Raw genomic sequence first — 12,759 nt, forward strand, 5'->3', positions numbered from 1 at the left:
ATTTAACGAGTCTGTCTTTCACAGTCAGAACCCAACTCAAGAACAGACGCACGGTCTGATGCACCTCTTCTAAGGGACGCAACTGATGCTGCACCTGTTCTGAGGTGGTTTCTGCCTCTGAATTAATCTCGTTCAGACGTAGCTTTGGTTTAAGGCTTTAATCTACTATTATTTCGTATTATCACTAATAATTCGACGTAGTTTCATATTTTAAATTCCTTTCTTTTTTCTTTTCTTTTCAAACCCTTCCGTTTTGATGCGTACTTATGTAGTAAATTCAAATTATCAATTGTAATTCATTTTTTGTAATTTATTCCTATGTTTCATATTTTCTTGTATGATTTATTTGCTTGGCAGTTAACATGCAATTAATTTAAATTCCAACTCAGACCCAATTAATTGCTAAATTCTTTGTTCACCGACTTAGTTTAATCTCACATGCTAGGATTAAAGCCCAAATGTTGCATTAGATGCATACAACTGACAACATATCGAGAATAAATCACTTCCCTGATCATTAGTGGAGGCCGCTATCGAGGCGGGCAGGATTAGGTGTTCAGATAAACGAGCTTCCTAATACGTACCCTCACCCCTTACTCAAGATCTCTGTGAACATCCATGTTCATTGGCATCACGAGAGTCGTTCTAGACATATAATGCTAGGGGTAAGGAATTTCTTAGTGTTTATGTCACTAATTTGTGTCTTGACATGACACGAAGTATTCGAAAGGTTCCAATTTTTCATAAAAATTGGTGGCCACTCCAGAAATGCAGGCTTGTTAAACCTTTCACCGGTTTCAATGCCTTTCAAATTGGTTTCAATGCACGACAGTCCTCCACCCTTCAAAAAACCTGAAAAATATTCCTTTGCACGACAACATTTTCGTCCCATCAGTTGCTCTTCTAAGTACTGAAGACACTTTTCAGCTTCAGTAAGAATAGGTGAAGAATAATTTTCAGGTTTTTCGAAGGGTGGAGGATTGTCGTGCAAAGGGATGTTGGGAATAGGACCCTCTGCAAGAGGAAGTCTAGCCTCCACGGCTACAATGCGACCTTCGATTATTTGGAGACGAGCATAGACAACGTCTTGACTAGCTTGAAGACGAAGTAGTGCGGCCAAAACTTGATTATTACCATTACCATCGGGTTGACCTGAACGCTTGCTGAACTTTCGTTTGTTCCGACCATTATGGTCTGAGGATAAGAACCGATGATGAATCAAGACACAATCGACTACTTTGCACACTTACTCAAACAAGAAAAGACTCGTGGAATGACTCAAAAGAAAAAAAAGGACATGTGTGTGATAAGTGCATATTTTATACATATTTACCTCATTATTTAGCTCCATTTTTATATGTATTATGCACTACCTTTAGTGTTTATGAGCTAATATTTTGCTTTCTAGTTCCATTTCTATGTTTTCTCATATTTTGTAGGAAAATGAGCTAAAATGAGCCCAATTCTACTCAAGTACAAATACTATAAGCATGAGCTAAGCTAAAGAAGAGATGATGGACCAACATGAAAGATGTGCATGGACTTGCATGGATAAAATGATGGATTAATTTGAAGAATTACAAATGCAAAGTCAAGTCCATAATTCACAAGTCAACAAATGCTTAGGATGCTAAAGTCACATAGAGATATTTCTAAGATGCCAAACATTGCATTCAACCGGAGATTAAAGAGGCATTAAGGAGTTGCATAGAGATTCCTCGAGCATTTAACGAAGAATTGAAGAGAAAAGACCCGGATACCCATGCCCCCGATCGGGGCTGGCAACCCCGATCGGGGTTGACCCCCTGTAGGAATTTTACGTTATGCCCGTATTTTCTTATAAATAGGGGCCTTAATCCGTCATTAGTGTGATCTTTCCTACGTCTCATACACTCTAATAGCCTTAAGCAATAATTCTCTCATAAGTTTTCTTATTTTGTTTTTAATATTGTTAAGCTTTTAGTTATCAAACATTTGGTTCTTAATATATTCAAGCATTTGGTTCTACTTTGTTTCTTCCTTACAAGTTCATTTCCATTATGGTATTTCTATTTCTAGTGTACGATTTTACATTACTATTTAGTTTACGCATAGTTTATCTTTAGTACTTTATCTATATCACACTAGTATCATTTTTATTTCATGTTATATCATTTAGTTTATATAATTTCGACAATCATGTTTAGCATTTCTTACAACAAAGTTTATAGTTTACATTGCATTATGAGTAGCTAAATTCCTTAGTCTAGGGGTAGGGAAGCCATGCAAAATCAAATATATAAAATGTTAAATTAGGTTGATATATATTGTCTAATTGTTTCTATCACATATTTGCATCGTCACATTTAATCTTTGTTTAAAAGCATTAATCATCAATTAGGTTTGTTCATTCGTTCTAAAAGTCAAGAGGCATGGAATTGAATTAGACTAAGCATGTGTAGTAGGACGACCTAGTCATAAACGAGAGTTTATCTAGGACCCGGTCTATCGTTGACACTAATACCGTAAGGTGGGTGTCTTTAAGCCTAAACAATTGATAATGTTATTATTACCGAATTTATCATGATCATATATTTACCTTTGAATGTGTGACTCAACTCCCCTAGACTCCCATTAATCATATAGTTTACTTCTTAATTTGTTTTAGTCATCAAACCAACAACAAACAAACAAACAAAACGAAATCAACCTTGATAAGAATATTTCCATAACATTTCACAACGCAATTCCCGTCTCCTTGTGTTCGACCCCTATTGCTACATTAATTTGTGTCTAGGATAATTATATCTGTATAGGTACACGATAAGCCTACCAAATTTTGGTGCCGTTGCCGGGGAGCACGGTTTTATTCCATTTTGAATTGTCGATTTTTATCTTGTTTTCTTTTGTCTTGAGGAACACTTGTTCCTTGAGACCGTTACTTATCATTTTCTAGAAATTGTTGTCTTATGCCCAGGTCCTCTCGTAGTGGAGAATTACTTTCACCGGATTCCAATCCCGAGAAAACCTTTAGGAGAAGACAACGGTTTTGGAAAGAAGTGAAAGAAGCCGCTTCTCCCGTGCAAGTTGAAAGTTTTAGAAAGTCTTACCTAGACGATCAAAAAGTTCTTGAAGAGGAGGAGGTTTCAAGTTCATCATCTCCCCCACCACCACCATCTACTACTAAAAAGATGGTGAAACTTTCCGATCACTCAAAGCCAACCGCGGCCATGGTTCCGGCCGGTATCACAACTACTCAAATTACCGCGTCGGACTTCGAGATCAAACCGGCTTTCATTAGCCTTGTAGAGAGGAAGCAATTTGGGGGAAGTACTTTGGAGGATCCCTATTTGCATGTGCAAAATTTCTGCGATTATTGCTCCATGATCCGTCAAATGGGTGTAACTCAAGCCCAAATAAGGGAAATACTTTTCTCTTTCTCTTTGAAGGACAAAGCCAATCTTTGGATCAATAGCCTTGACCGCACCGCCATGGGAATCACCAATTGGGAGACGTTGGCTCTTGCTTTTTATCAAAAGTTTTTTCCACCGGAGAAAACTCAAACTTTGAGGAGACAAATCACCGAATTCCGTCAACAAGCTCTTGAGAGCTTATATGAAGCTTGGGAGAGGTACAAATAATTACAAAGACAATGCCCACATCATGGGCTAGATGATTGGTTTCTAGCTATAACATTCTACAATGGATGTTGTGCCGAGCCCCGAAGGATTATTGATTCCGCCAACAATGGGCGGTTTGATCAAATTGACACCAATATTGCTCATGCCACGATCGAATCTATGGCGGTCCATGATGCACAATATGTCAATTCCCGAATTGTGTCACTCAAAGGTAAATAAGAATCCTCCACAATCCCGTCTTCTTAGCTCAAATTGCCTTACTCCAACAACAATTGGCGGAACGAGATGCTAGAGATTCCCTTCAACAACTCAATGTCGTGTCTTCTACAAGTCAAATCATTGTTTGTGATGGTTGCGGAGGTGCGGGTCATTACACCTCTCATTGCCGAGCTACTATTGAGGAGGTAACTTTTCAAGCTTTAAGACAAATTTCTTATCCACCGGGTACATTTTCCAATACATATAACCCGAATTCAAGATTTCACCCGACCATGTCTTATAGAAGTAATAATGTGCTTAATCCTCAACCTCAACCCCCACAACAACAAAATGCCTATGTCCCTCAACAACAAAAGTATAATTCTCCACCGGGTTATCAAAACCAACAAAGGCCACCTCAACAAAACTACCAACAAAATCAACCCCCGCCACAAAATAACCAAGGAGGAGGTAAGCTTGAGGCTATGGTCGTTCAAATGCAAAGAGACTTATTCACACAAATCCAAAAGATTGATCAAGCTCACAATGCCACAATCAAGATGTTGGAGCAACAAATGGCTCAACTAGCCTCATCTAGCTCTTCAAGGAAAATGGGTCAATTACCACCTAAAGGTGAGCAACCACATGCGACCGTTAATTCTATCTCCTTAAGAAGTGGTACAAGCTTTGATGGACCTTCCATGACCTTGGATGACGAGGTGGTTGTTAAAAAGCCCAAGCTTGGGGTAAATGACAAAAAGAAGGCTAGTGAAGAGCCTCTTGTTAAGGATCATGTGCCATTTACTCATTGGTTATTGATGTTAAAGAGAAAGAGCAAGCTTGATACCAAAGATGTTGAGCCCCTTACGCCCAAAGAAAATGACGAGGTGATTGTTGACGAAGTCTCTCTTAATGTTAAGGAAGATGATGCCGTTTCAAAGAAGGTGGATGTTCCCAATAAGAACGAGAAAGTAAAAGTGAGAGATGTGGAGGATACTCCTCCAAAGGAAGTTGTTCAAGTACCGTTTCCTCATCGTCTAGCAAAGCACATGGAGGAAGGTAAGTTAGGTAAGTTTTTTGGAAGTTTGTAAGAATTTGCAAGTCACCGTCCAATTTATATAATTGCTTACCCAAGTCCCCTCTTACGCAAAGTTTATGAAGGAAACCCTCCCAAAGAAGCGATCCTTCAATGAGGTTGAGACCATTGCTTTCACCAAGGAGTGTAGTGCACTCTTACAAAATAAGTCTCCCCCGAAACGTAAGGACCCCGGTAGCTATTCTATTCCTTGCACTATAGCCACATATACCATTGATAAGGCCCTTTGCGACCTAGGTGCTAGTGTGAGTGTCATGCCCTATTCCATTTATGAAAAACTTAACATGGGTGCTTTAAAATGCACAAGTTGTTGGAGTAAGTGTCCCCGACAATAATGCGATCACAATTGTCGATAATATTGATCACATATTTAAAACTCATATCAAGAATACGAAAGGGATGATACACTACATATATAGTCAACTGGTCCACACATATCGGTAATGATTGGCTGGCTAGAGTTTGACATTAATGTCGTGCGACGGTGGTGATCAGTTGATCCCTTGACGTTACACCTAAAGGACGATTCCCTTAATTGAAAAGGTTAATTAATTGTATGTCGATACAGATTAATTAATTCCTTAAAATTGAACAAATTATTATCATAAGAGAGAAAATGACATCTTATTATAATGTGATTAAATAAGATTTTATTTTGTAATTTAAGAAGTTATATTACTAAAATTAATCGGTGTTTGCGAAACACGCGAGATGAGAATGATAAGTTAGTCATAATTACAAGATGTTGTGAATTATACTAACTAGTATTTAAATGACCATTTTATGTGAAAGTAATTTTGAATTACTAGTCAATTTGTTAAATGTGATTTATTTAATTTGTAAGTGATATTTAATTTGTTAAATATGCATTTTAAATTAAAACATGACATAAGACATGTCACATGTCACATGACGTACAATTGTACAATTGACAAAAATAAAATGGACTCCATATTACACAAGGTGACCGAAATTGGTGGGCATTTTTTAGAAGTTTTGTCTTATTCATTTGTCTTATTCATTTGTCTATGACACTTGATAGTGACTTGACCATGACAAAGCCGTACACTAGTTTGTCTTGTGAAGATAAAAAGGAAAAAAAAGAAAGGGTCCTAAAGACCTACCCCCACCGGTTTTGTCATTAGACAATTGAGAGTTTTCTCTCATTTTTTCCATTCTCTCATGTTTTTATGAAAAACCAACATTCTCTCTCTTGTTCTTCAAAAATTCAAGTTTTATGAATCAAATTTGTTCAAATCAATCACTAATAATACTAGTAGTAGTATATGAGTATTAGTAATCGATTTCAATGTAAACCACATTACAAATATCTAGTACATGTTAGTTTGTGAGATTTTGGGATAGTCTTGGGTTCTACTTATTGGAGGGCTTCTATTTTGAAGGCATGAATGTTCATCCATTATTGGAAAGCTCAAGAACTAACAAGAAGGAGATCTTGTTAGTGCACATAAAACCGAAATCATATAGTAAGAAAGACGATTTCTTCCTTGCTTCTTATTTTGGTTGCATGCATAAGATCTAAATTAATTTTATGACTAAATTACTTTGTAACATATATGAATATGTTATATAATGAGATTAATAATTTCTAACAAGCGGTATGAAGAGCCTTAGGTTGTTTGCATGCAAATCGGTTTATAGTTTTTCCGAGTTATGATTAACATACAAAACTAATTAAATTGGTTTTATGAAGAAAAACCTTAAAATATATTTGCATGTTAAAAGTTTCTGGTCCTAAAATGTATTTAGGATATTTTGGTTAATTTATGAATTTTTATTGTTCATTTTATATAATAATGGCATTAAAATGTGATTTTATGATAAAAATATCATTTTTGGACTAAAATTAGCTAAACTTCGATTTTCCAGTGCTTTTTGGATATGTTTTCACATATATTATCTATTGATGACCTGTAAATTTTCATAATTTTATGAGTTCTTATGTTCGAAATATGGATTTTTCAAGATAGAATCGGATTTAAATGACAAAATAGGTTAATATGAGTTATATTTCGAATATGGTCATAAAAATTTAGTATGCTGTCACATCAAATTTTACAAGATGTGTGTAAAATAATTGGCTATAATGAATTTTTATGCATGATTTATGAATTTTTGATGAAAAATCACATAAATAGTGACTTTAATTAGTAAAAATAGCTAAAACATACTTCATTACTAAGGAAAAACGTCACATGTTGCATTTTATCACCTATTTATGATATAAAAGTGAAAAGTAAATTAAAATAATTTTTCTAAAAATTTTATGGTAAAATTGATAAATCCGATAAACCGCAACATTGTTTTTCCTCGATAAATTTCAAAATTTTTAACCTATGTTTTTGAGCATTATGAGTGTCATGGTATTTTTCCAGAATGTTCATGAGTTTAAATTTCAAATTTCAAATTTATTTGAAATTTTTATGATTTAATTTGAATTTTATGGCAAAACTTTTGTACTTTAAGTCCATTTATGAACAATATTAAGAAATATAAGTTAATTATTGTCAATATGTTAGTGGAGACTAATTTTGAGTCCTAAGTTGGTTAGAGTAATTAACTTGTACATAAATATGAATTTATGTAATTATTGTGATTTTTAAAAGGTTAAATCACGCAAATCCGTAAAAACCGATTAATATATGATATTGGCTCCTTAAAGGCGATTTAGCATAAAATTGGGCATGTTCATACATATTATAATGCTGCATTTTATTTATGATTGTCATTTTTAATTTTATGTAATTTTTGAATTATGTAATTTTACTTAGTATGGCCTTAGTTTTTAATTGATATTACCCGAAATGTATGGGAATATCGATTTGGTTGTAATTTATTGTGATCTCGTATCACCGTTTTGTAATTTAGTAGATTTATTTTTATTTTAATTACAAATGTATAATAGGAAATTATGTAATTTATTATGTAATTTTATTATTCCGGAGTTCCTTGAAGACGGTGCCACTCGAGAAGGCGATCCATCAAAGAATGTTGCCTTAAAATGCGTGCCAAGACCGAAGTTCAAGGGACCAAAGGAGTTGGTTTCCGAATATGTAATAGTTAATTAGATTTACTATTTTAGGAAGGCCATACTAGGATTTCATTATGCTATGCATTTTATTTATATGTTGCATGCATCGCTAAATCGCCATAACTAAAACATGCATTGCCATTTTAATCGAGTTTAACGACCGTGTCAATTACAATTATCGTAGTTCACCGCTTTAGTTCACTTAAAATGTGATAGATAATAAATTGACATGACCTCTCGCTAAAAATAAACAATTGAGACTTAGCCTTACCAAAAAGTAGAAACCATGAAAACCTATTTAGTGAGGGAGTGCACTCGGCCACCCCGGGGTACAAACCTTGTTACGTAGGGCAGTGGGTGATAAATGTCTATCCACCGAATTCATGTTGATGAGGGTTTAATCGGCTATCCCGTGCCCAAGTTAATGTGAATTTGGATCATGGACACATTTATTCGAAATTTGGGTTGAACTCAACAAAAGTATTGATAAGGGTTTCATCGGCTACCCCGTGCCCTTGTCGGATATGTTTTGGGCTAAAGATAAATGTTAATGTAATTTTATCGACCGAGAGTTCTAAAAGTAGAATCGATTAAATAGTTAGTCCACCGAGTTATATTAATAAGGGTTTCATCGGCTACCCCGTGCCCAAGTTAATATGAATTTGGATCTCGGAATCATTTATCATAGTTGGGTAGAGGTCACTATGTAAATGCTTTTACTTGTTATTTACAAGTATTAATAAAACGATAAATGTTAAGTTTTCCACTATTCCGTTATCATATTGTTCTATTTCTTTGCCACAATTTATATATGATATCATTTCGATTTTAGTTCAAAACTCCATTAAAACATCGTAACTAAAGACAAATATGAATTTTCTTCTAAAAACCTCGAATTATCCATTGTAAGGATCTCTTGTGAATAGTATAGATGGAAATTATTTGTGATCAAAAGGGTTTTTGATTCTTGACTAACATATCTACTTACAACTGTTTCTCATATGCTTAATTGAGTTAAGTACTTTGAAACGTTAAATCATTTTGGTAACTAGATTTGTTAGAAATCAAAATTGACCAAAATACCGCAACCACTTCAATGAAAGTTTTAAGACTAAACGAATAAATTGAAGAGTAGTCTTCATGAATTTCAATTTTGCTTCTCTTAGCAAAGACTCATTGAAATGAGTGGGAGCATTCTCTTAAACCGTTAAGAAAAGGATAAGGTTTTAGAGAAGTAAAATTAGAATGGAATTGATACAAGGTAATGTTAAAAGTAAAGTTATTGAGAATAACGGTACTAAACCTATCAATCCCGACCGATAAAGTTTTCATTGTCTAAATTGTTGGACGCTAGGAAGGAAGCTACCCCAAATTATTGAAGAATCAACAACTTAGTTGTAGGACATCTAATGGGACCTTCTTCTTTAAATGTTTATTTGATTGACATAAATTTTGCTAGCACTACTTCGTCAATATTAGAAACCGGTGGTGGTTTTCATCATTGTATTTGATACATAGGATGATTAGAATATGACGACTAGCAACAATGATGTTGAGAGATAGAGTCATTGTGTACTAAATCTAGTTTTGGGTTTAGAGTTGTACTTAATTGTGACTATTAAGTGCATAAACTCTAAATAAGAATATAAACTTGTTAAGATACAAAAGAGGTTTCACTTTTGTGACCCTATACACCATGATTTGATGTAAGGCTAGCCCATTATCAAGGTGATTATATTCTAAACCAAACTAGAATGATATATCATGTAGATGATGCAAGACTCAAATTGGTAACCCAAGATTGAACCTTAGATTCTGGAATGATGAACGCAAAGAGTTATCGAGTACTCTTGAAACCATTAGATCTTATGGTATATGCGTATCTTGTATTCAAAGCAAGATGTCTCGTGTCTTTTGGTTGAAAAGGAGATCGAGGTTGTAAATCATTGATCCAAAATAGGTTGATCATTTTCTTTTACCAACGATTTAAGTTGACGCTAATGTGTTCACTTAATAAGGTAAATAGAGAAATCTTTGAAGAAGTTCAAAGAGTTCAAAGAATCACGATTTAGTCGTGATGAGATTATCAAAGTGAAGACTTTGATATAAGCCAAATGAAATGTGATCTAGTATCATAAGTTAATCTCTCTTAACACACATTATTGGATAATGTGTGGTTGGATAAGAAATCAAACGCTATTCGATATGGTTTGGACTTCAATCAAGTTATTTTGAGTTACTTGATCCTTTTGAGGATTTTATCATTTTGTCTAAATTATTTTTCCACTAAATCTAAAACGAATCATATGAGATATGAAATGGTAGGGTACGATGTTTGTAAGTTTTCAAAAGAAACAAATGCTCATTTTTCCTTACTATAATCACGAGTGCAACGGGATTGTGGCTCGCAAAGCTGTCTTTTGAAATACAAGTTTATTTCTAGAAGACAGAGTGGGAGAAATTATTCAAGAGCCACAAAGAATGTTATGTTGGAATATGTGTCCTCCGACAATAATGCGATCACGACTGTTGATCATGATGATCACATGTTTAAGTCTCGTTTTAAAGAATACAATTGGGAAGTATTTTTTACTGTCAACTGGTCAACATATATCGGTGATGATTGGCTGACTAGAGTTTGACATTACTGTCGTGCGACGGTGGTGATCAGTTGACCCCCTTGGTCATACCTATAGGGCAACACTCTTAATTGATCATTTAATTAATCGTATAATGTTACGAGTTAATTAAATTACTTGAAAATTGACGGAAGATTTTGGAAGTAAAATTTACGTATCACATTAGAATGTGATTAAATGAGATACGGTCTGAGTAATTGAATCGTATCATTACTCGGATGAAATAATTGTTTAAGGTAACAATTGAATTTGAATGAATTATTATAAATCCAATTTATAAATTGGTAAAATGTTTTGGTACAAGTAATTATGAATTACTAAGTCGATTTTTATATGTGACGTATTTTTAATAATACGTTGATTTTTAATATGTTAAAAATGCACATCAAATTTATGCGACATATGACATGTGACATATTGACAAATTGACAAAATAATATGGATCCCATATTATCTCAATGTGCCGAAATAAGGAGGTGGATTAGGATAATATTGTGTTTGATTAAGATAATGGTAAACACAATGATTACCTTCTAATCTAGCCATGCAACCCTATTGTGCAATATGAAGACAAATGAGTGCATGCATTGGCTCCTCTCCCCCTCCTCTTGTCCGGTTTTTTAGAGAGAAAAACCACTTGGTTTTTCCTCTCTTTTTACCATATACACTATAATGTTATTGTGTATCATTCATTCTTTTTATCATCCAAAAATTTAGAATTCTAGAGAGATAAAAAGCTCTCTTCTTCTTCCTCCCATAAAACGAAAATATTAAGTGTATTATAATATTTTTGGGTCTTTTTCTACTAGATTAATATTGTACTAGTTCATATAATATTAATTCTAATTTAGAGTGTGCTTTGGGTATAATACTTTGGGAGAGATCCTATACTTGGATCTTAGTTCATCCAAAAGTGAAAGCTCAAGAACAAGAGAGAAAGGTGATCTCTCTTGTGCCCATTAAACCGAAATTACACATTGTAAGAACATGTTTCTTCCTTATCTTCTTTTAATGTTTGCATGCATAAGATCCATCTTTAATTTTATGACAAATTAAATTATGACATATATGAGTATGTTAGTATATATAGATCTACTTTTCCTTCAATTGGTATCAGAGCCATGGTTGTTTGCATGCAAATCGGTTAAAATTTTTTCCGAGTTATAAAGATTAACATATAAAACTTGTAAAATTTGTGTTATTATGATATATCACGAAATTAATTCATGCATGTTAAAATTTCTGGTCCTAAAATGTTTTAGGATATTTTGGTTAAATTTACGGATTTTTATTGTTCATATTATACAATAATGGCATTTAAATATGATTTTATGATTAAAAATGTCATTTTCGGTCTAAAATTAGCTATACTTCGAATTTTCCAGTGATTTTTGGATATGTTGTCACATATATTATTTTGAGATAACCTGTAAATTTTCATAATTTTTGGACTTGTTATGCTCGAAAAATGGATTTTTCATTATTAAATTCTGATTTAGGTGAAAAATAGGTTAATATGAGTTAAATTTCGAATCTGGTCATAGAAATTTAATATATTGTCACATGCAATTTTAAAAGATGTGTGTAAAATAATGGGCTATAGTGAAGTCTTTTTGCATGATTTATGGATTTTTGAAGAAAAATAGCATAAATAGTGACATTATTAGTGAAAAATTAATAAAACGTAATCTATGACTAAGGAAAAATGTCCAATGTTGCTTTTTATTATCTTTTTCAGATCTAAAATTGAAAAGTTAATGAATATAATTTTTCCCATGTTTTTATGATTATTTTAGTTAAAATCGATAAACCGCAACATTGTTTTTTCGGAAAAATTTCAAAATTTTTAACCTAAGTTTTTGAACATTATGAGTGTCATGGTATTTTTCCAGAATGTTCATGAGTTTAAATTTCAAATTTTGAATTAATTTGAAATTTTGTGATTTATTTGAAGTTTATAACTTATTTTTGTAATTTTTAGTCCATTAATGAACAATTTTATAAATATGGGTTAATTATGGTCAAATTATTAGTGAAGACTAAATTTTGAGTCCTAAGAGGTTAGGGTAATTAGTTTATGCATAAATATGAATTTACGTATTTTTGTGATTATAAAATGTTGAAATCACGCAAATCCGTAAAAACCGAGCATAT

At 33.3% G+C, this 12,759-nt stretch overlaps 1 non-coding gene across 1 annotated transcript; it reads right to left on the bottom strand.

The window, feature by feature from the left end:
• Positions 1-3,542: 3,542 nt before the first annotated feature.
• Positions 3,543-3,649, bottom strand: LOC141644747 (small nucleolar RNA R71). The gene has a single exon (XR_012544356.1). It is a non-coding gene; the product is annotated as a small nucleolar RNA R71 (small nucleolar RNA).
• Between the last annotated feature and the right edge of the window lie 9,110 nt (positions 3,650-12,759).

The sequence above is a fragment of the Silene latifolia genome, chromosome 2 (genome assembly GCF_048544455.1).
Source record: "Silene latifolia isolate original U9 population chromosome 2, ASM4854445v1, whole genome shotgun sequence".
In the NCBI taxonomy this organism is placed as follows: Eukaryota; Viridiplantae; Streptophyta; class Magnoliopsida; order Caryophyllales; family Caryophyllaceae; genus Silene; species Silene latifolia.